Here is a 20,726-nt window from a genome sequence, read left to right as displayed (position 1 = left end):
AATGATCAAGTCTGTGCAGATTGTGAATTTTCATTTGTAACAGTTAGCAATCGTCACAAATTTTCAAGGCAAACTGCTTTGTAAAGTTAGGTTGTTTTAAAAGCCTCGCCCTCTACAAATAAAAGCACGCTCCTCCCTTTGCTCAATCTTGGAATTCCCGTGCTGCACAACCAGCCTGGACTTTATCCTCGGCTATTACACCAGCAAGTGTGCGACATGGCGGGACAGGGTTGTGTTCCTGTGCCCGACTAATTTTTCAGCCTGAGGGTTTGTACACATAATTTTGGCAAGTTCCCCGGCATCTACTGGGAAGCCCACCTGGAGGAGAGGCGGAGATTGGCTGCGCAGGCTGCAGCGTAGCATAGCCAGCAGCTTCTGTGCACTTGATTGCTTTGCTTATGCTTTTTTGGCTCTTTAAATTTTAAAGGGCCCCTACGCTGATCATAGCAACACTAGGCACCAGGGACAAACAGATAACCATTGCTATGGCTCAACTAACAGCAAATACGTTGGAAGTATTGCTGTGATTTGCATAGCATTTTAATATTCCGCCCACCCCCATGTAAGGGCAAATATATTGTATTCCCTCTGTCATTCTAGCCAGAAGAAAGCAGAGGTGAGCATGGGGCCAGTGGATTGGCTCCTGCTGCATTGTCTGCCACCTCTCACTGGATTAACACTGGCTCCAGCAGGAATTCTAGGATCTCCAGCCAACAGACTGGGTGATCAACCGTGACCCCGATCTTCCGGTCGCCTGTCACTTAATTCCCCCCTCCACTCTGGTCTCTCCGTCCTCGGCCTCTTACACTGTTCCAACGAAGCTCAACGTAAGCTTGAGGAACAGCACCTCATCTTGCTATTAGGCACTTTACAGCCTTTTGGACTTAACATGGAGTTCAACAATTTCAGACTATAAATTGGCCCCTGTAGCTTTCTTTTTTTTCCTCTTGTTTCCTCACATGGTAGCTGTTAATGTTGCTGCCATAATCATCCACACATTATCTAGAGCCATCTTTTGTTTCTTAACTTGTCCCATTACCTTTTGCCTTACACCATCGACCCTTGTCAGTCAATCTCTCCTGCCTTCCATCCCATCACAGGCCTTCCCTTTGTTCTTTCCTCGCCTCCTCCCTGCACCTGCTTAAAAATCTCTCCTCCCTAACCTTTTCCAGTTCTGATGAAGGGTTCAACCCAGCACTTTGTTGTTATTTGGGCGATCAACGTGTTCAGACTTGCTGCTCTGAAGCCAGCCACCAGGAGAGATGAGAGGAGTCTGGGGTGGCTCTTCCTTTCCATGGGGAAGCGCGTAGCATTTGGTCGCATTGCTACGACTGGCAACCCAGCATGTTGGTGAAACTAGGTATGCACCTTGCAGCCTCTCTTCTGTACCTTCTCCTCGCCAGTTGTACTACGACATACATGTTTCTATTTCAATGTGCGCCATCTCCACGCTGCACCACGTTGGAACAATTTTTTGTCAGTCCATTCGAAATAAAAAAGCATGAAGTTCTGCAGCTGATTCTCAATGAATATCCATCAAAATTCATCAAGTTTGATTGTTCAATTAAAAAAAAGTTTGAGTGGCACCCAAAGAAAACAATGAAGCTAATGAATATTCATGAAATGTACCCAGTCACTGTTTCACTTCAAGAAAATAAGCTGCAGAACAAGCAAATCAACAAAACATACTTGCTCAATTGAATGGAGCTTCAAAAACCCCATCCTTTGTCAATCTGAATCAATGCAGGTTGATGGGGTTAAGATACAGATCAGCCATGATCTAATTGAATGCCGGAACTGGCTCAAGCGGCTGAATGGCCGACTGCTGTTCCTATGTTGCTTCCTAATCTGACCAAGTCTTACACGTAACAAAAGGGTAGGGAAGGGGTCATTGCAATACCAGGAATATAAAATGATTGCAGGTCTGATGAAGGGTCAAGATCTGAAACATCAGCCGCTCTCTTCTCCGAACAGATGCAGAAGGATCTTCGCCTAACATTTTTACGGGGGTTCTGTGCCAGCAGATCGCTGGAATGCCGGAGAAGCAGCGTAAATGCCTACTTCTGCCATTTCTCCAGGGGTTCTGCATAAGTCATGGCAGGTGATCGGGAGAATTCCCATGGAAATTCAGGGCCCTCTTCTATGTCCAGCACTTTGTTTTTATTTCAGAATTCGCAGTTTCTTACTCTTTTGTCTATGATTTTCAACTGCTCAGAAATCAAGCGGTCACCAAATTTAATTTTGTCCTCATTATGTTCTCCTTGGTGTTAATAATAAAAAAATTCTCATTTATTTCTGTAGAGCTTCACATATTTATGCCCCGGAACCTTTTATGAGGATCTCCAAGACATTGATTTTCAAAAGATTAACTTAAGGTAACTGGAATAAATTATTTTCAGACATTGTGTGAATTACCAATTCACTTCAGCATTTTCAAATATCTCAATGGATGGAAGAAAAGGAACCTTTGTCCATTTTAAATTATTTTAATTTCTAGCTGCTGTAAAAAGCCTAGGGCTTTTTTTTTTTTTTTAATTTTAAAAAGTCATTTGTTTAACATAGATTTTTTGAAGGTGAATGGATGCCTCATCTTATAACTAAATATTAAGATAGAAACGGAGGGGAAAAAATGGAGGGGGGAAAAAGTACAATGAAATCTTCTGAACAGGGAAGAAAAAGGTTAGTTAGTTGCCATTATGGGGATTGACTTGAACAAATCAAGCTCTAAATGCACTAAGCATAGAAATTGCTAGATGAAAAAAGACCAAGGTTCATCTAGTTTGCCTTCTACTGTCCTGGGAGTGGCATGATACAGGAAACTTTCGTTTATCCAGAGGTTAAATGTCCGGAAAGCTCTATCTACCGGCAAAATTCAGGAGTCAGTTCAGATAATTTTTCTTCTTTTCGTTGCTTCTTTTCTCCAGTCCTGGCTCTGCAAGCGTCTCTGTAGCTAAGCAACAGCTTCAGCTAGACGCTTGCAAGCTGCGCCGACTGTTTTGAAGCTGTTGCTAAGCAACAGGGTTTGTTGCTTCCCACGGAGCTCTGAGCTCCTTATGTTTTAAACATTAGCGCTGGTTTCTACGGCAGTTGGCACCAGCTCGGTCCCGGATAGCAGAACGTTTCCTGTACAATGATAATGTTGTTGTTGACCCAATCATAGCAATCAATCTCTACCAATTAGTCCCCAACAGATGAGGCAAGGAAAGCCACAGTAGTGGAAAGTTTTGGGAATCATAGGTCCAAAGGCAACTGTTCCTTCCAAGCATGCTACACTAACCAAGTCATGTCACAAATTATTCATATACCGCATCCCAAAATGTTATTTTCAGAAGGCTATTAATCTGATTTTCATTTGAATGAATCAATACTATCTACTTCCACCATCTCCCTAGGGCGGCTGGTCCATAGATCTACCACTCACTCACTGCAATATTGGGCTGGATTTTAACACCCAAAAACAAGTGGTCAGAGGTCAAAATTTTTGCAATCTCAAACCCGACTCCAATTCGCCCATTTCCAGGCTTAACGGAGGCAGGACAAGGGACAGGCAGCCAACCCGCTCCCAAGAGGCGGGTTGGCAATTTAAATATTTTAATGAGGCTGACAGCCTCTGCTTGAACCTGTTTTACTGGTTTAACTCTGGCCAGCCTGGTTTCCCAGGCCTCGGGAAACCCGGCAGCTGAAGAGAGGTGGGGACAGCTTTGGGGAGAAGGTAAGTGCCTTTACAGCAGTTTGTCAGCCACGAGTAGCAGGAGTGCTTCCTCCCAGACCCCCAAGCTCCCCGCCCCCATCAGACCCCCCCATACAAAGACCCTCAGGATTGGGAATCGTACCACTCCCATGACCAGACCCCACACCCCACCCTATGGGTCCGGGATAAGACCCCCTCCCTGGAATCAGACACCACACCCGGGATAGGTGATCGCCCCCTCCAGGTCACACTTCACCTTCCCTGGGGTCAGGGATCGTAACCCCACCCCCAGGGTCGTCGATCGGGCCTACTTGATCCTGCAGCCTGCTCCGGAGTGCTCCCTGCCCGACTATAAGCCAGCCAATCAGACTGACTTCCGGGCGGGGAACTAGTCAATGACAAAAGATGCACGCTGTGAAGTTAAAACTCCATAGCATGTGGGGAATCATGGACTTCCGGGTTTCCCACCCAAAACACCAGACTCTGCCTACATAACATGCCCCTGTTAATATCCAAGCCATTGTTTCTGCAGATTAGTTCTGAAATACCCCCCCACCTCCCTTCAAGCACAGGCTGTGTCACCTGGTTCCACTGTTCTGGGCAAAGTGAAGCAGCTCATCATGGTCCACATAATGGTCGCTGTCCAAGGGCTTTTATCAGGATGGCTTAAATGGTGATCGTACCCCTTTAAAAACTACAAGAGCAATTTGCACCTTACTCAACATTTAGAATTCTCCACATCGCCCCACTCTCCCAATACAGTGCATCTATTTACTGTTTTCAAATTTACTCTGCAACATTCAGCGTGTCCTCACCACTAGCCAAAAGCCATGTTACTATGCAAAATATTTTTTATTTTCAAGTACCATTTTTTAAATGAAGAAACCTAGGTGACGATCCAAGGTCAACAGTTCAAGATCAACAGCACTAAGTTTGAAAAAGAATCGAATGAAAGACAAAGTAAATCAAGAGGTTCTGATTAGGGGTCACCAATCCTGGGTTTAAAATCTACTTTTCAGTATGTAAACTAATTTTGAGCGAGTGCGCCTTTATGTGAACAGAATCATGATATGTACACAGTCAGTAAACAGACTGAAAGTCACCTTGCAGTTGATTGTTTGACCCACCTTATATTGATTACACGCTTAGAGACATTCAAGGGTAGGAATTATGTGGCGCAAGTGAAGGTTGGAGATCGGGCTGCAATACTGTGGCTCCGATTCTGCACCCCATGCTCACGTCTAGCAAAGGTCTGCACTGGCAACTAAACCTTGCAATTTCTGCCCTCTAGTTTTCCAGGTTGAGCTAGATAAGCTTGCCCTGATACCATTAGTAAGAGCCTAATGTACTGTTGCAACATAAGAGAATGCTTCCTTCATTAAGTCCGGTGTTCATCATTGCAGCAAGCAGAGTGGACAAAACACTGCATGCTTGCCGATCCCTGGTGTATGTTGACTTTGAGGCCTGTAATCGAAGGTGACGACCATGTAAATTGTTGTATTTATGCTATCCCAATAATGTAGCTACCTGCCAGAGATAGCCTGAAGTGCTACAAATAACTGAGGGAGGTGGAGAGAGAATACACAAAACATTCCAGTCCAATATACAGCTTTCAGCTGCCACAAAGAACAGGCTGTTTTAATAGAGGCAGCAGTTCCTGCTCGGAATATAGCAGTTGAGCTACATGTTGATGTTAACTGAACACCAGCATGGTTTTCACCTCACCTGATTTGTAGCTTTGCTATTTATTAAAGTGTGAACCAGACTAGCTAATCTCCTGAGGCGTTGCTCAGTGGTAGCCTGGACGACAGTTGTAATATTTAATTGCTAAGCTTGCCTGTCCCTCCAAGACCACTGCTTAGCTACTTCCTGTGAGGTAGTGGTCTAAATAATTCTCGGGGGCTTATTGAAGATAATTATTGTTGGTATTGGAAGTACCTGTAAATTGGCGGCTGATTATTTCAAGTTTAGCAAATAATCTCAGGAGGTTATTGAGGGGGACAAGGAGGAATCAAACAGAAAATAACTGGGTTTTATTTTTTGCATACTTTCGATTGTATAAAAACCCAACAAATCCTAACTGAACAAAGTGTGACAGATACTCTCGAAACCTTTATATAAATATAGATAGCATTCAGATAGACTTTTAAAAACCTAAAATTGGTAATACTACCACCAACAGCTCTGTAAAAGCTACGCTCATCCCCTTTCAAACAAATGACTTGTTTGGTCGCACTGATAGCATCATGAGGATGAAGAAATGTTATTTGATCCCGTGATGTCAAATAGCAATGCTTTTAACCCCCCCCCCCCATTTCCCCTATTTAGGGCACAGGCTGCTGTCCTTAAGCCAACTGTAAAGCAACTGCAGGTGATATTTTAGTCTCTCTGATGCACAGAGATGGGCACAGAGGCACTCAGTGCACTAGTCTCAAAGTGATCTTTCACTTGTGTGGCTTATTATCGTGCATGCCTGGTATACTGGAATTCCCTCGGGTACAGCATTGGCCTGGCATAGGCATGTTAAATGTAACCCAATCATGGCCTTCTTTCTGGTAGAATGTGAGCACTATGCATTTATGTGAAGTAAACACCACTCTGGCATACTGCTGGCAATACCCTCCTCCTTTATGCCAAGGATGAATGGATAAATGGTGGCAATTGTTCCCCCTTCACAACTCACCACCCAAAGGAAAAGTAGTTCACAACAATACAATTTGTATTGAGTTAACCAATCTCAGCCAAGGTGGTGATGGGCACTTGGCCTCAGCACCCTGAAGGTAGAGGCGGAGAGAAAAATGTCAGTCAGCATTCTGATTCCTGAGAGAAATCCAGCGAGCTCCTTCTGGAAACGGCATTTGTGTACATTGGATGAGGATAGGTTAGTTTAGCGTGAACCTATCCTCACCCATTGCCTTGCACAGTTGAATGGTCTGCGGTCACTCACCGACATATGAAGGAGGCTACTTTGGGGAGGTATTGTAGGGCAGCACTTGTGGAAGACATACCTCAGGATGGCTCAGCACCTTCAGGAGAACAAAAGACAAATTGGAGGGCAGTGAAAGCAAGAAAGAAAAAAAAAAAAAAGTGTTTGTTGGTGAGGTGGATACAAGGGGATTGTGCCATGCAAGTGGAGAGTAGCCACTAACACCTTTGTTCAGGAAGAAGGAGAAGATAAAGTAGGTAGCTATTGACAGTTAGAAACTGACAAGAAACAAAATTGGGTAAATGGATGTTACTTGGATTGGAGAAGGGTTGGAAGTGGTGTACCCCAGGGGTCAGTGCTGGGTCCACTTTTGTTCTTCATATATGCACATGATTTGGACTTGGGTATATGGAACACAATCTCAAAATTTGCTGATGACATTAGTAGTGGGTTTGGCAAACAGCAAGGAGGATGTCATGAAGATAGACAGGTTAGCAGAATGGTAAGACAGGTGACAGATGCAACTTAGTATGGATAAGTACAAGAAAATACATATTGGGAGGAAAAAGGAATAGCAACATACACTCAATGGAAAGACACTGAAGGGTGAACAGAGGGTTCATAAGCATAAGTCGCTGAAAATGTGAATGCACATGGTTAAAGCTATAAAGGCCAACAATATTTGGGGTTTTATAAATAAAGGCATAGAGTACAAGAGCAGCTGCTTCTTAGGCAGTCCCTCGGAACCGAGGAGGACTTGCTTCCACATTAAAAATGAGTTCTCAGGTGACTGATGAGCCCAATGCGGGACCTACAGTCTCTGTCACAGGTGGGGTAGATGATGGTTGAAGGGGCAGGTGGGGTGCTTGGGTTGATGTGTGCTCCTTGCGCTGCCTGCGCTTGGTTTCCGCTTGCTCCTGGCGAGGAGACTCGGAGGTGTTCAGCACCTTCCCGGATGCTTCTCCTCCACTGTGGTCTTGGGCCAGGAATTCCCAGGCATCGATGGGGATGTTACACTTTTTCCAAGGAGACTTTGAGGGTGCCCTTGAAGCGTTTCCTCTGCCCACCTGGGGCTCTCTTGCCGTGCCAGAGCTCAGAGTAGAGCGCTTGTTTTGGGAGACTCGTACTGGGAATGCAGACGATATGAACCGCCCATCGGAGCTGATCAAGTGGTCAAAGCTTTGATGCTGGGGATGTTGGCCCGAGCGAGAACACGGATGTTGGTGCGCCTATGCTGCCAATGGATTTGCAGGATCTTGCGGAGGCAGCGTTGGTGGTACCTCTCCAGTGCTTTGAGGTGCCTGCTGTACATGGTCCATGTCTGAGGCACACAGCAGGGTGGGTATCACTGCTGTTCTGTAGACCATGAGCTTAGTGCCAGGTTGGAGGTCCTGGTCTTCAAACATTCTCTTCCTCAGGCAACCGAAGGCTGCACTGGCACACTGAAGGTGGTGTTGGACTTCGTCGTCGACATCTACCCTTGTTGACAGTAGGCTCCCGAGGTATGGAAAGTGGTCCACATTGTCCAAGGTCTTGTCGTGTATTTTGGTAATTGGGGGGGGGGGGGGGGGGGGTTGGTAGAGGACCTTTGTCTTACGGATGTTTAGTGTAAGGCCTATGCTCTCGTACGCTTCAGTGAAGGTGTTGACGATGGTTTGGATTTCGATCTCAGTGAGCGCAGACGCAAGCGTCGTCTGCATACTGTAATTCGATGAGGATGTGACAACCTAGGATCTGGACTGGAGGTGACAGAGGTTGAACAATTTCCCGTTTGTTCTGTAAATTAGCTCCACTCCAGTGGGGAGCTTACCGAGGGGGAGATGGAGCATTGCAGTAAGGAAGATCGAGAAGAGCGTTGGTGCGATGACACAGCCTTGTTTGACACCGGTTCATAAGTGAATTGGGTCTGTGGTGGAACTGTTGGTCAGGATCACGGCTTGCATGTCGTCGTGAAGCAGGCGGAGGATGGTGACAAACTTGAGGGCAACCGAATTTGAGGAGGACACTCCATAATCCCTCAGAGTCGAAGGCCTTTGTGAGATCAAAGGCGGCCATGTACAGCAGTTGATGCGGTTCCCTGCATGTAATTGACGTGCAGTGAAGATCATGTCCATTGTGCCCCTTAGTGGGCGGAATCCGCATTGCAACTCTGGGAGGAGCTCTTCGGCCACTGGGAGAAGGCGATTGAGGAGGATTCTTGATGACTTTCCCTGTGGCAGACAGCAGGGAAACTCCTCTAATTACCGCAATCAGACTGGTCACCATTACGGTATTTGAGATCCCCTGGCATGCTCTCCTCCTTCCAGGTAAGAGAAATAAGTTCATGAATTCGCGCCAGTAGTGCTTCTCTGCTATGCTTTAGTACCTCGGCAGGGATTCCATCGGCTCCCGAGGCCTTGTTCTTCAGTTGTCGGATGGCCTTTTCAACCTCATGCCGGGCTGGGGTTGTGCTGAGATGGTGACGGGTAGCATGCTGTGGGATGGAGCTGCTCGCGTCGAAGACAGAGTCGCGGTTAAGGAGATCTTCTAAGTGCTCCTTCCAGTGGGCACTGACTGCCTCTGTCCTTGAGTACCTCTCTGTTCTTGGCCCACAGTGGGGTAAGGCCTTGGGTGCTTGGGCCGTAGATGGTCTTGACTGCGCTAAAGAATCCACGCACATTGTGGTTGTCGGCTAGCTGCTGGTTCTCCTGCACTTTCTCCATCCACCATCTGTTCTTTAGGTCATGAGTTTTTTGTTGGACCTCGGCCTTCAGGCTTCTGTAGAGCTGCTTTCTTGCTCTCAAGTTCTGTTGCTGTTTCCAGAGAACATGTATAGACACACCCTTATATACCACGTTAGTTACTTCCTCAAAAAATTCACCTTTGCCATCCTTGACCATCCGTTGCCATCCTTTGCTCTTTTTCCCCCCCAGTCTCCTCTCTTCTGCTGTTTCAGTTCCCCTGGCTCTAATAGTGGATGCATTTTATCCCTAACTGCAAGATCAAGCTGCAAGGTTAAAGTTACCTGATCCCACTGCCCATCCCCCGACCATGCCTGTTCCTTGTACTCAGTGAGCACTGGCTCTTCACTTAAACTTAGCTCCCAAATTCCCAGATCTCTCTGCCGTCAAGACTACGCTTCTCCACAAGACTAGCGATCTAGTGACTAGTGGATCGCGAGTGGGGCTTGGGGCCAGGGATCGCGAGAATATCAGTGCTAAATTTGATCCTGAGAGAGACAATATCATTCATGTCCGAGGCCGGGACCCAGGAGCGAGGACGAGCCCAGCAGCGAGGTCAAGGCCCAGGAGTGGCGCAGCGTGGACCAGCAGCGGGGTTGGGGCCCAGGGAAGGTGCGGCATGGGCCAACAGCGAGGGCGGGAGGACCACAATGCATCCTACGAAATCCAGGCAGAGTGGACCTGCGGGAAGGAGTACAAGAGCAAAAAGATGATAAATATGCACAAAACATGTTAGGTGACAGTAGAGTCCAGAGTGAATAGAGAATGACTATTTCCTCTAATCAGAGAATCAGTGACGAGTTATCATCAACTTAGAGATAAAGAGAGAGATGGGGATAAATTTCTTTATGCAGCAGATTGTCAGAGCATCAAATCCTTTGCCAGAGAGCTGTAGTTGAGGCAGAAACCACTGCACCTTTTAAGGGAAAATTGGATAAATATTTTAAGTAGAGGAAGATACATTGCTACGGGGAGGCAGCAGGGCAGTGGGATGTGTTTTGGATTGCTATAGCAAAGAGCCAGTACAGACATGATGGACCAAATGGCCTCCTTCTTTGCTGTAAACTTCTACTGTACTATGTGGTGGGGGTGAATTTTCAGATAATGGGTGCAAAATCTTACCACCAGCATAAAAAGCCAGGGTTTCTGCTCCAGGCTATTTTCCAGTGGTAAAGTGGAAATATTTAACTGCTGAAAAAAAAACTCAATGTTAATGGAAAGACTTCTTACCATGCAGTTAACTTTAGGCGGGAATCATTGATCAGAAAGTTGGAATGTGAAGTCTAGTCGGCGTAGAGGCCTGATTCCGCGAGGATAGGACGCCAGCCATTTAAGCCTTGAGCTTCATTTTAAAGAATTAGATTGAGTGGGGAGTGGTGTAATTGCTCAGACTCCTACCTCGGATTGTACTTACCTAACCTGTGCCATACTCATTCCCGGGAGCAAACATGGCAAGTGGATTTACACAGGCAGGAGTGGGTGGGTGGCACAGTTATACTGACTGCAGCCAACGGCAACAGATGGAGCTGCTGACTGGCACAAACATGCATGCCACTTTATCTTGCACGACTGTCGGCCTGAACTGAAACTAAAGGGTGAATTGTGCTTTTTGCTCCCTCTTCAATTCACCATGAAAATCCAGCAACAGACACGGCCCTTGCAAAGCTGATCTACTGACTGGCATTTATTTTGAAACGGAGGACACTGAATACCAATTAGCACAGCACCATAAAACCACTACTAGTTAGGGGCCTCGTTTCAGCTATCATGAAAAACTCGAGATGACTCTGGTCCCTTTATAATACAAAAGAGTTGTGTAACTCCATGATGAGGGATAAGGCAATCCTGATGCACAGTCCTGACTCTCTGCTCTCCGTCCTGCCAAATCTCTGCAGATCTGATTTATGAAAATATCAGCCTTTAATTTTTATCCACCGATAATCTAGAATAACTCCAAAGCAAAATGAATAGCCACAGTCAATAGCGTTACAAGATTAGGGAGTGCAGATGCAGAAGAATGCGTGGACAGAAGGGCTGGTCATTGATTGGGACACAAAAAGGGTGAAAAGGTTAAATCAGGCAGAGAATAAGGGCAGCTGAGACAGCTGCTGGGCTACCATCGGTTCAAATTCAAGCAGTGTGGGAAAGAATTTGTATACTCTGCTTCAGGGACATTCGGGTTTCAGTTGTGTTTGCGTTTATATGAAAAGGAAAAGTCTTACTTGACCAACCAGAAATTGCAGACAACCCTATTTTTTTTTCCCCTTTGGAGCTAAAAGCTATCCACACAAGCCTGAGCTTTCACCACAATTTTTAAAATGTGGCCTCCAATAATTTAATTAGATGTACGGTTTTCAGCACTTAAAACACATTTAAATATATGCAAAGTGTATCGGATGATGCATGTGATGGTGGTGGGGAGGGCTGCGCAGAAAGAGAACAGGGGCTCAAACTAAGCAGAAAGCAAGCGTAAACAAAAGAACCCACAACTGGCACAGGATTAACAGATGGGGAAGGGAGGTCATGGGCATCATAAGGATGGAATGCTCTACATTTTAAGCCAATCTAATGTTCTTGGATTCAGGGACCTGCTACCTAAAGGGCACAAATGTATCCAGATCTAAATTGGTGTCCAAATATCTGTGGCCCAGTTTACATTGTTAAATCACAGTGGGCCTCTGCTAGGTCCAGGTACGCACCTAGAGCATGTGTTTATGCAGCTGCAATGGGATACTTGTGGGTATTGTGTCAGCGTGATTTTTGTGTGATTTAAACTCTGGGGAAATGCTTGATAAATCAGCAGGGGATGCCAGAATAGATAATCCAGTTTCTGTTTATGTGGAGTTTATTACCAAAGAACACCTGAGCTCAGCTTATCTTACATTGGCAATGCAATCACTTCTTGAGATGGAAAGTTGTGGGTTCAGACCCTCCTCCGGGACTTGAGCACATAATCCATTCCAGCTCAGCACAGGAGGAATGCTGCATTGTCGGAGGTGCTGCTTTTTTGGGGCAAGGCATTCATCTGGGGCCTAGTGATGTGTACTTTAAAGATCCCACAGCTCTATTCAAAGAGCAGGAAGTTGTCCCGGTGCACTGGCCAACACTATTCCCTCCACCATTGAAACCAGATTCGCTGGAAATTCAACTCGGATTGTTTGTGGGATCTTGGTGTGAAAACCAGCTGCCACATTTGCCTATTTTACAACAGCCACTGCACTGTAAAGTAATTCATTGTGCACGAAGTGCTTTGAGATATTTGAGGGACATGATAAAGCATGAACACAAGTCTTTCTCCACTCCTCCCAATGGCATCATACTAGTGGGAAAAATCATTGTTGTATTTTTTGTACCAGTTCAAAACAGTCCAACTGCTACATATATGTCAGTGAAGCCCATGTTGGATTCACTCTAGATGTCCAACACAGGACCCTTCTACCCTACCAGCTAAGGCTCAATTGCCACACTGTACCTCAGGTACATGGAGGTCAGACACTCCAACTGAAAATGCAAGAAAACTGGATGGTGAAGAGCATATGGAAGTCACGTTGAGTAACCCTGCCTCAATAATGGAATCCATGTGAATGAATTATGGACAATGATCACTTTATTCTAGAGAACATCGCTGGCAAGATAATTGAATTGTTAAAATTCAATTGGAGGGAACCCCTGTCCAAAATTCACCACCACTTTATACTGAATGCACTTGATTGTCACATACCTTTAAAAAGGTGGGTGTGGTTTGTGCCGCTCCTGATCTGGAATATCATCTATTGGTCCCTATAAATGAGGTTTTATCAGGAAATTGAGAGAGAGCTGGGCAGCTAAGACAACAGGGCTGATGCAGTCCACTAATGGGCACATGATTTTCCTGAATCTCATTTAAAAATAAAACAGAAAGGAACAGTACTGTATCCTATGATTTAAAAATATATATATTTTTTATTTTACTTTGCTCCACTAAACAGTTGTTTACAAAATGTTCCTGAGATCAGCCCAGTCACAGAGTTTCTTCAGGTTCATTTTGTATTCCTGAATTGGACAGGTAGATTATTGCAACTTGAGATGGAAAGAGTGTATCAATAAGTATTAATAGCAAAGCAAGTGAATCTTCTTAATCTGCTCCCAATAGACTGTACTAATCGTCTGTTGTATTGGTCATTTTAAAAAGGTAAATTATTAAAAGGTAAGGAAGCCCATTTTCTACCAGGGCATGTGTACGCCGCGGAGCTGAACTCTGATTAGCGCAGTGCAACTTTAAACGGGATCAAGCATCGTGTCTGCATTTCACTCCATCACCATGGTGCCCTATAAATGCCAGCACTGTCCAGCTCGGGAACAAATGAGGAGACATCTGCACAGTCCACATGTCTGCCAGGACAACCAGACACACGGACTGTGAGGCCTTTGTTCACGGTCACATTCGATGCCGACACTGAAACAGCTTCTCTCCGGCTAATTAAAGCGGTCAATTAATGAAATTGACTCAACAGCATTTCAGATTTAAAAAAAAAGTCAGTTGCAAAAACAAAAAGAAAAAACTGAATGGGAACTGAGACCGTTCAAACCCTGCGGGGAGAAGGTTTGAAGGCAAGGTGCAATAGCAAAGAGAATTCTAACAATTGGATGCTTTGGAGACTCCAATGACCTCAGTCAACAGAACAGGCAATTCTAAAAAAAATTCAATGTTACTTAGCATTAAATCAAGCATTATCAAAACATAAATGTAACAGTTGCCAGAGTTTGTGTAGCCGGTGCATATCCTACACCGTTGATAGAAATTCAAAACCATTCATTTGCAGTGAAGCTTGTTTAATGGCATAAAATAATAATGAGGTATTTTTATGGTGTGGGGAAAGAAATAACCCTATTTTCTACTCCTTAAGTCTTCCCTTCCTCCCACAATCTACAGGCTTTTAAAACAGAAGTTTGCTGTCATCCAACTACGATTTACGTTATGTTCTTTTTTAACGTTTTGGAATCTTGAGCTAAGGGCTTTTGCCCATCAGTTAGTTTTTTTTAAAAAATAGTCTAACCAGATCATAGATCAGATCACCCTGACTATAGGCAGGAGATTGGGTGGTGACAATCTTGGATTCCCACTAACATTGCTTTCAAGCAGTGCTGGAGAATGGTTCAAGAATGATTTTCCTTTCCCCTATGAAAAAGTGCCAGGCACTTCCTTAGTAGCGTCATTGGGATTAGAACTCGGCAGAATTGGGGGTGGGGGGGTATTTGACTGACATCTCCATGGTAACTTCCATTGGCAGTTCAATCTGCTTCCATCACTACCACAGATATGGTGGGTGTGTTATTTTTTTATTTTTTTTATTTTTTTTTAAAAACATCACATCCAAATACTTTCTTATGCCTCGGTTACTGTCATAGTATGGCTATAGTTAAGGCTCATCGCAATTTTTATATTTTCTCTGGTATTGTATTATACAATGTAATAACTGGCACATACTTCAAAAAGGCCCCTATGGTGCACTCCATGGTATAGTGACTGCCCACTATATTAACTAAAACTACAGATCTTTTAACAGGCTGTAACAGAGTAATTCACACTAAACTGACAGTTAGACAAGGGGATACAGGTTCAAAATGGTGGAAGGCAAATTTAGTACCAATGCTTCAAAGTTCTTCACACTGTGAATAGACTGCTGGGTAGGGCCGTAGAGGCTAAAACTCTGGAATGATTGGATACTGTGTGGAGAGGGAGTTGGTGGGGTGGAGAGAGGATTATGCATTTGTCTGCTTGGACAATCTAGGTTTGGCCCAATGGCCTCCTTCAATCCTATCTGTCTTGTGACTATATAATCCACTCAAGCTTTGTGTTTACAGCACATGACCCCTGGATGGGGTTAAATTCTGTTTAATAGTGAGAAAATGAGCTTACTCTGCAACTTCCCAAAGCAAATGCTTCATGCATTGTTGCAAATTTCTGCTCAGTTGTGGCAAATTGCTGAAGAGAGTCAGAGGCAAGATTAATTTGGCGCTACAGTTTGTATTTTATTGAGCATCAGGGGCAACCATAACACTACAAAGTACTTAATAGAAAAGACATCAACAGCCTCAGAGCCTGATAATACTATTAATGTGTTAATCATACACCTCCATCCTGGGTGGAAATGGCTGCGTATTCTTGGTTCAAGTAATGGAGGCTACTTCCACTCTCTACCCCCTGCTGAAACTTCACTGCACTAATGCGGAAAGCCAGAACCAATTCAAATGGGCTCATTAATATCTTTTCAGCACCATAAAACAGCGTTGCAGAATGGCAAGTCAAAATGAGCGAATTGGTGCCCTGTAGCACCCAAATAGTGCTGTGCCTCAACATAACATCAACGTAGTAACTAACCAGGGTATTACAGCCTTGTAACACACTTGAGCCCCAAAGCAAGAACTTTTATCTCATCTTGCTTTTGTGAACTACTTTATTGACATGTGGCAAGTGACTTTTGCATTACCAGCAGTAACGTATCAGAACACTAATGTACAAGCCGTGTTCACTGGCCAAACCTCGACAGGGTTTTATCTCTGTTGGATAGAAGAATTATTGATAAAGAATTTGGAGCAGTGCATGCTGCAGTGGCACAGTGTCACCAATTACATCATCATTGTGCATCCACGCTCACAAGCTTGTGTAAAATGATGTCCCAAACAAGACTTAGGTCTGCAGGGAACCGATGGGAACAGATGGAAAATCCAGTCCCAGGTATTTTCATACTTCCTTTAACCTTATTTATTTCACGTTTGAATCATCATCATCATTCATTTGGGATTGCCCAATGTCCCATGGACAGCAAATTGACAAGTGCCACCATACTGCAAAGTTATTCATATGGTTGTGGGGGGGGGGGGGGGGGGGGAGGAGGAGAGAAGAGAGAGAGAGAGAAAGAATCTGAAATGAAAGTTCTTCAAGCCCGCCACTGATACCTGCAGACTGCCAAAGAGTGGAGTGCACAAGGATATTTTACTGGGGTTATTATTTGAGGTGGAATCTGGTTAAATTCCAGTGATTTGCTTTAATTAACCCTTTGAGTGCTGAAGGTGGTTCAGTTGACTGAAAAAAACAATTTAATAATATTTAAACTTCAATAGACTAGGATTTGACACTTTAAACATATTAATTTGCATACCTTATCAATATTAAGTGACAGTTAAGTGCACACTGAAAGTCAATGTGCATCTTTAAACTCGGCATTATCAATAGGGAGATACACCTTTCTTAAAATCTTCACAGTTTACAAAACAAAGTGCAATGAAACAACTCAGTCCGGTTACTTTCACGAAGATGCCTGTTTATACACTATGAATGGAACCGCGTTTATGTGTTCAACCATAAATGTATTTTGATGCTTTGGCAACATAAGATGTACCTTATCATGCCAATAAAGCGATTTGTATTGTATTATTATTGAATTTCACAACACAATTAACATGCAAGTACCTGCTTCCATTGCAAAACTGCACATAAATAACTGAAGACCGATGTTCTGCATAGTTTCATAAATTTACATATTCCCAAATGCTAAAATAGACAATAAATTGTGCTAATTAAATATCATTAGCAGTGGTGTTACACTCATACATACAAACACTGGGAATGAATTCCTATGCTAGAATAGAAGCCTATGCTGCCCCAAAAACTGTTTATTAACTCGTCCTTCCACTGTTACTGTGCTGTTCTTTTGTTAAATGCTTTCAGAAACCATTATCTGAATGATTGTTGGCAGTGTCGATAAGATGACCAGTGTCATTCCTTGCCTGCCTTTTAAACACTTTTAGCAGCACTTCCAACATAAAGGGACTCGGGAATTTGTGAAATTAAATCAAGCAAACACAAGGAATAATTCCACAAGCTCTTCCAATCTGTGAACGCAAACCTTTTAGTTTAAAATTGAGGTCACAACAATGCTATTACATTAAATGAAAGTGCCCTAAAGCATGTGTTTTAATTTTTAAAAATCTAATTAAAAAAATTATGTAAATTTTCCAGGAAGCTTAAAAGAGCAAGTTGCAGATTCTCAGCAAGATATATTGTTTGAAAATTTTCTTTAAAAAAAAACACCTGATACTATCGCCCTGAAAAAAGTTACTGGCATCTCAGTACAACACTTTTCTACCTGTCTCACATACAGTCCTCCACCACCAACACCTACTTAACATTTTCATGCTAAGGGAGAAACGCTTTAAAAAAAAAGGTAGAAAAAGCATCACAGGATCCAAAACAGATAGAGAGACCTTGTGACAGATAAATCAAAGAGCTTCGAGAGGGCCAACGAAAGGAATACTGAAACTTTGGGGGGGGGGGGGCGTGAAGGAAAGAGGGGAAGAGAAGGATACGTCCCAAAAAGAATGTCAAATGTTTTGTAAAAGCAGCAACTTATTCCTCATCTCCACCCCTCCTCCCACTTTTTCATTCCTAAAAAGAAACAGCTGCCAAGGGGAATGGGGCAAGTGAGCACAAAGTGAGGCAGAGCAACATTTGTATGCTCTAAATACAGAGCATGACAGCAGCTGCTTGCCTTGTTTGCATACCTTTAGACTATCTCATTTGGCAGCTCAGACTCCTTTCAAACTACTAGAATGTTTGGATTCCCCCTTGAATAATACCTTCCAAGGAAGGGGGGGGGGGGGCGCAGGGAACGGAGGATTATGCCCTTCACGTGAATAGTCTATTCATAGGCTTTATACCAGCTCTGGGACCCTGTCACACTGCCTGAAGCAAAGACTGACAGCTAGTTAATGGCCAGATTCACACGCGCTCTCACACACAACTTACTAGCAGCCTTTTGTCTGGGAGCCCTTCTTGTATGATGCTGGGATGAGGTGCAGAGATTGCTGCCTTTCAAGAGTGGGACAGACGACATACAGCAGCGAAGGTGAAGGACTCTTCCCAGCCCCTTCATAAGCTTTAAGGTGACAGTGGACTATACGATCTTAGAAACACAGGGCCCATGCTGGGCTTTTCACTCTCCTTCTTTAAGGCCTATTGTCTCTTTAGATTCCTGCGTGTGAATAGAGGAAGGAAAGCTCCTTCCAGAATGCAGTCGCATTTAAATGCAAATCAGAGATTAGGGGACGCATATGCCTCTGCTTAGCAGACAATCATTTCAGCTAAAAGCTGTGGTCAAATTGCTCGAGGAACAACACGTCTAACACAAAGCACTCAAGAGAGAGAGAGAAAAAAATAGCAGAGCCTTACCCAAGTAAACTGAAGTGTTGCATCCAGCTGCAGGTTATACACTGAGTGGAAACTGTGCTTGCACGGTGAATTGGGATACTCAGCAGAGTGTTGTGTGCAGTCACTGTGAAGGACTCATTTAGTTAATTGTAAACACCCAACATCCTCTCTCTTTCTTTCTCCCTTCTCCCTCTCTGTGTCTTTCTCACTCCCCCTCTCTAGGCTTTCAGCAGGATTTCTTCCATCAGCTTCTGCGCAAAAAAAAAAAAAAAAAAAACTAAAAATTCAAATTCTTTAATGGCATTTCTGTTGCGAGTAGAAATCTCTGCTGACTGCAACAGCACACGCGGTTTTCTACCAGCTCAGAAGAGCCACTCTCCTCAGCGCAGGCTTCTTCCACTGCTTGTGGTAGTGTTAGCACCTGGTACTATAATACAGCAATCAGCTGACTCCTAGCGCTTGATTGGTGGATGCCAGCTGCCTATCAAAGAACATTCAGACAAGCAGAAGCCCATCTGCAAAGCTCGCAGTGGATACACAAGAGAGGGGTCTGAACGGGGAGGAGTTGGCATGAGAACACAGGGGGTGGGGGAGTGGTGCCTTCCGCTTTTTTTCCTGTAAGTGTTGGGTGAGGACTTCCAGGGAGTGTGGTGGCAGAACGGAATGTTGTAGCTCAGATCTATTGAGTTCTGTCTGAAGTCTACCCTCTTTATGTTAAAACTCCTAAATGTTGGACTGCTGACATCCAGAGGCGACAGGGAGGGAGAGAGAGGTAACTGGTTTGAAAAGCTGCCCCAGTTGTTTTATAGACTGCTGGGGGGCAGGCGGCGGGGCTAACCTTAGATTCTTGCACTGCAGTGCAGAAATTCTTCTTTTGGCCGAAAGTCGTTCACAGTCTGAAAGGAGAAATGAGGGTCAGAATCCATGTTTTAATGATGCTGGATTCAATTAATAAAATGACAGTTTATGTGGGAAAGCGTTGAGCAAAAATAGTGCATGTAGCAAACTAAAGCTAATCCAGCAAACACACACACATCAAGTACTGACCTTTTTTAAAAATGTCACTTATATATGATTTTTCTTTTTCATCCTTCAGATTTTTTCTTTAATCGCAACGGGAGTGAGAAAATAAATCTGTAAACCTGTTCTGCAGAACTGAGAATAGCCAAAAACAATTCTTATGCTGATCTATCTGGTGATGCTGAGGTTAAGGGTAAATATGGAACCTGTTTTCTTAAAGCTTAAGCTAAAAACCTGTGCCTGTTTTAATGGTCTTTGGAAGACTGAAACAGCATGACAGTAATCACCAAACCAAGCTAGATTTATCACTTTGAATGTGGAAGCCACCCAGATCTTCTGGTTCCTCTAATTACTTTCTGCCCCTCTATTTTCTTTCCATTTCCACACATGGCTACCAACGCTATTATTCCTGTGAGCAGTGATACATGACACTAGTCTCAGATCCAGCCTTGTGCGTCTATGAATATTATGAAGGTCAAGCAGAGCTTGATTGACTTAACAGAATATGCATTTGCATTTTTGCAGTTTTATTTTTAGTATTTTTTAAAATTTCCTTTCTCCTTATTTGACCCTTACTAGACAGTGGCTGAAAGACCAGTAGGGAACCTTTTTGAAAAAATCAGCCAATACCATTCTTAGAGTTGCCAACCCTCCAGGATTGTCCGGAGTCTCCAAGAATTAATAATTAATCTTCTGGACACTGCTGTGTGACCCTGGAGAAAAGTAAAAGGGGCATTGAAAAATGAATTGTTTTATTTTTCCATTTTCTTGGAATACTTTCATTTGTTAGTTATATAAATATTAGAGAGGAGGAAAAAAAGGCTGTTTGACTGGGCGGGGCAGTTGGAGGTTGACGTAATAAAACTCACTACGCACTTGGTTTGAGTATAAAGCAAGGCTTTAATCAACTTGTTTCAGAACATGGAGGTCTAGTTGTACTTCACTAGCTCCTTGTCTTACAAAATGTCCCTGGCAAGCTGGGGCCCATGCCCGAGTATTTATACTCCTTGGACGGCGCCACCAGCTGGCCGTCCAGTGTTATTTCATAAGTAGTTTCTTGATGATGAGATTTATAACAGAGGTCATGTGATGAAACCCCCAGCACCACATGCTGGACTGACGAGGCTGGCCACCAGAATCGAGCTAGTTGACAGTTCCCTGTGGTGATTCCCATTCCTT

General features: G+C 44.0%; 1 protein-coding gene across 3 annotated transcripts in view; it reads right to left on the bottom strand.

Annotated features, from left to right (window-relative positions):
• lrrn1 (leucine rich repeat neuronal 1) overlaps positions 1-18,944 on the bottom strand; it is a 37,591-nt gene extending 18,647 nt beyond the window's left edge. For all 3 annotated transcript variants that reach the window (XM_086001393.1, XM_086001392.1, XM_086001394.1), the window contains exon 1: positions 18,549-18,944. The gene's annotated coding sequence lies outside the window, so the exon portion shown is untranslated. The remainder of the gene's footprint in view (positions 1-18,548) is intronic.
• Between the last annotated feature and the right edge of the window lie 1,782 nt (positions 18,945-20,726).

This window comes from Somniosus microcephalus, chromosome 11, assembly GCF_052327205.1.
Source record: "Somniosus microcephalus isolate GS21.2 chromosome 11, FLI_Smic_1.0, whole genome shotgun sequence".
Lineage (NCBI taxonomy): Eukaryota > Metazoa > Chordata > Chondrichthyes > Squaliformes > Somniosidae > Somniosus > Somniosus microcephalus.
Note: the sequence above shows the minus strand (reverse complement) of the source record. Positions and strands in the feature narration are given on the sequence as shown.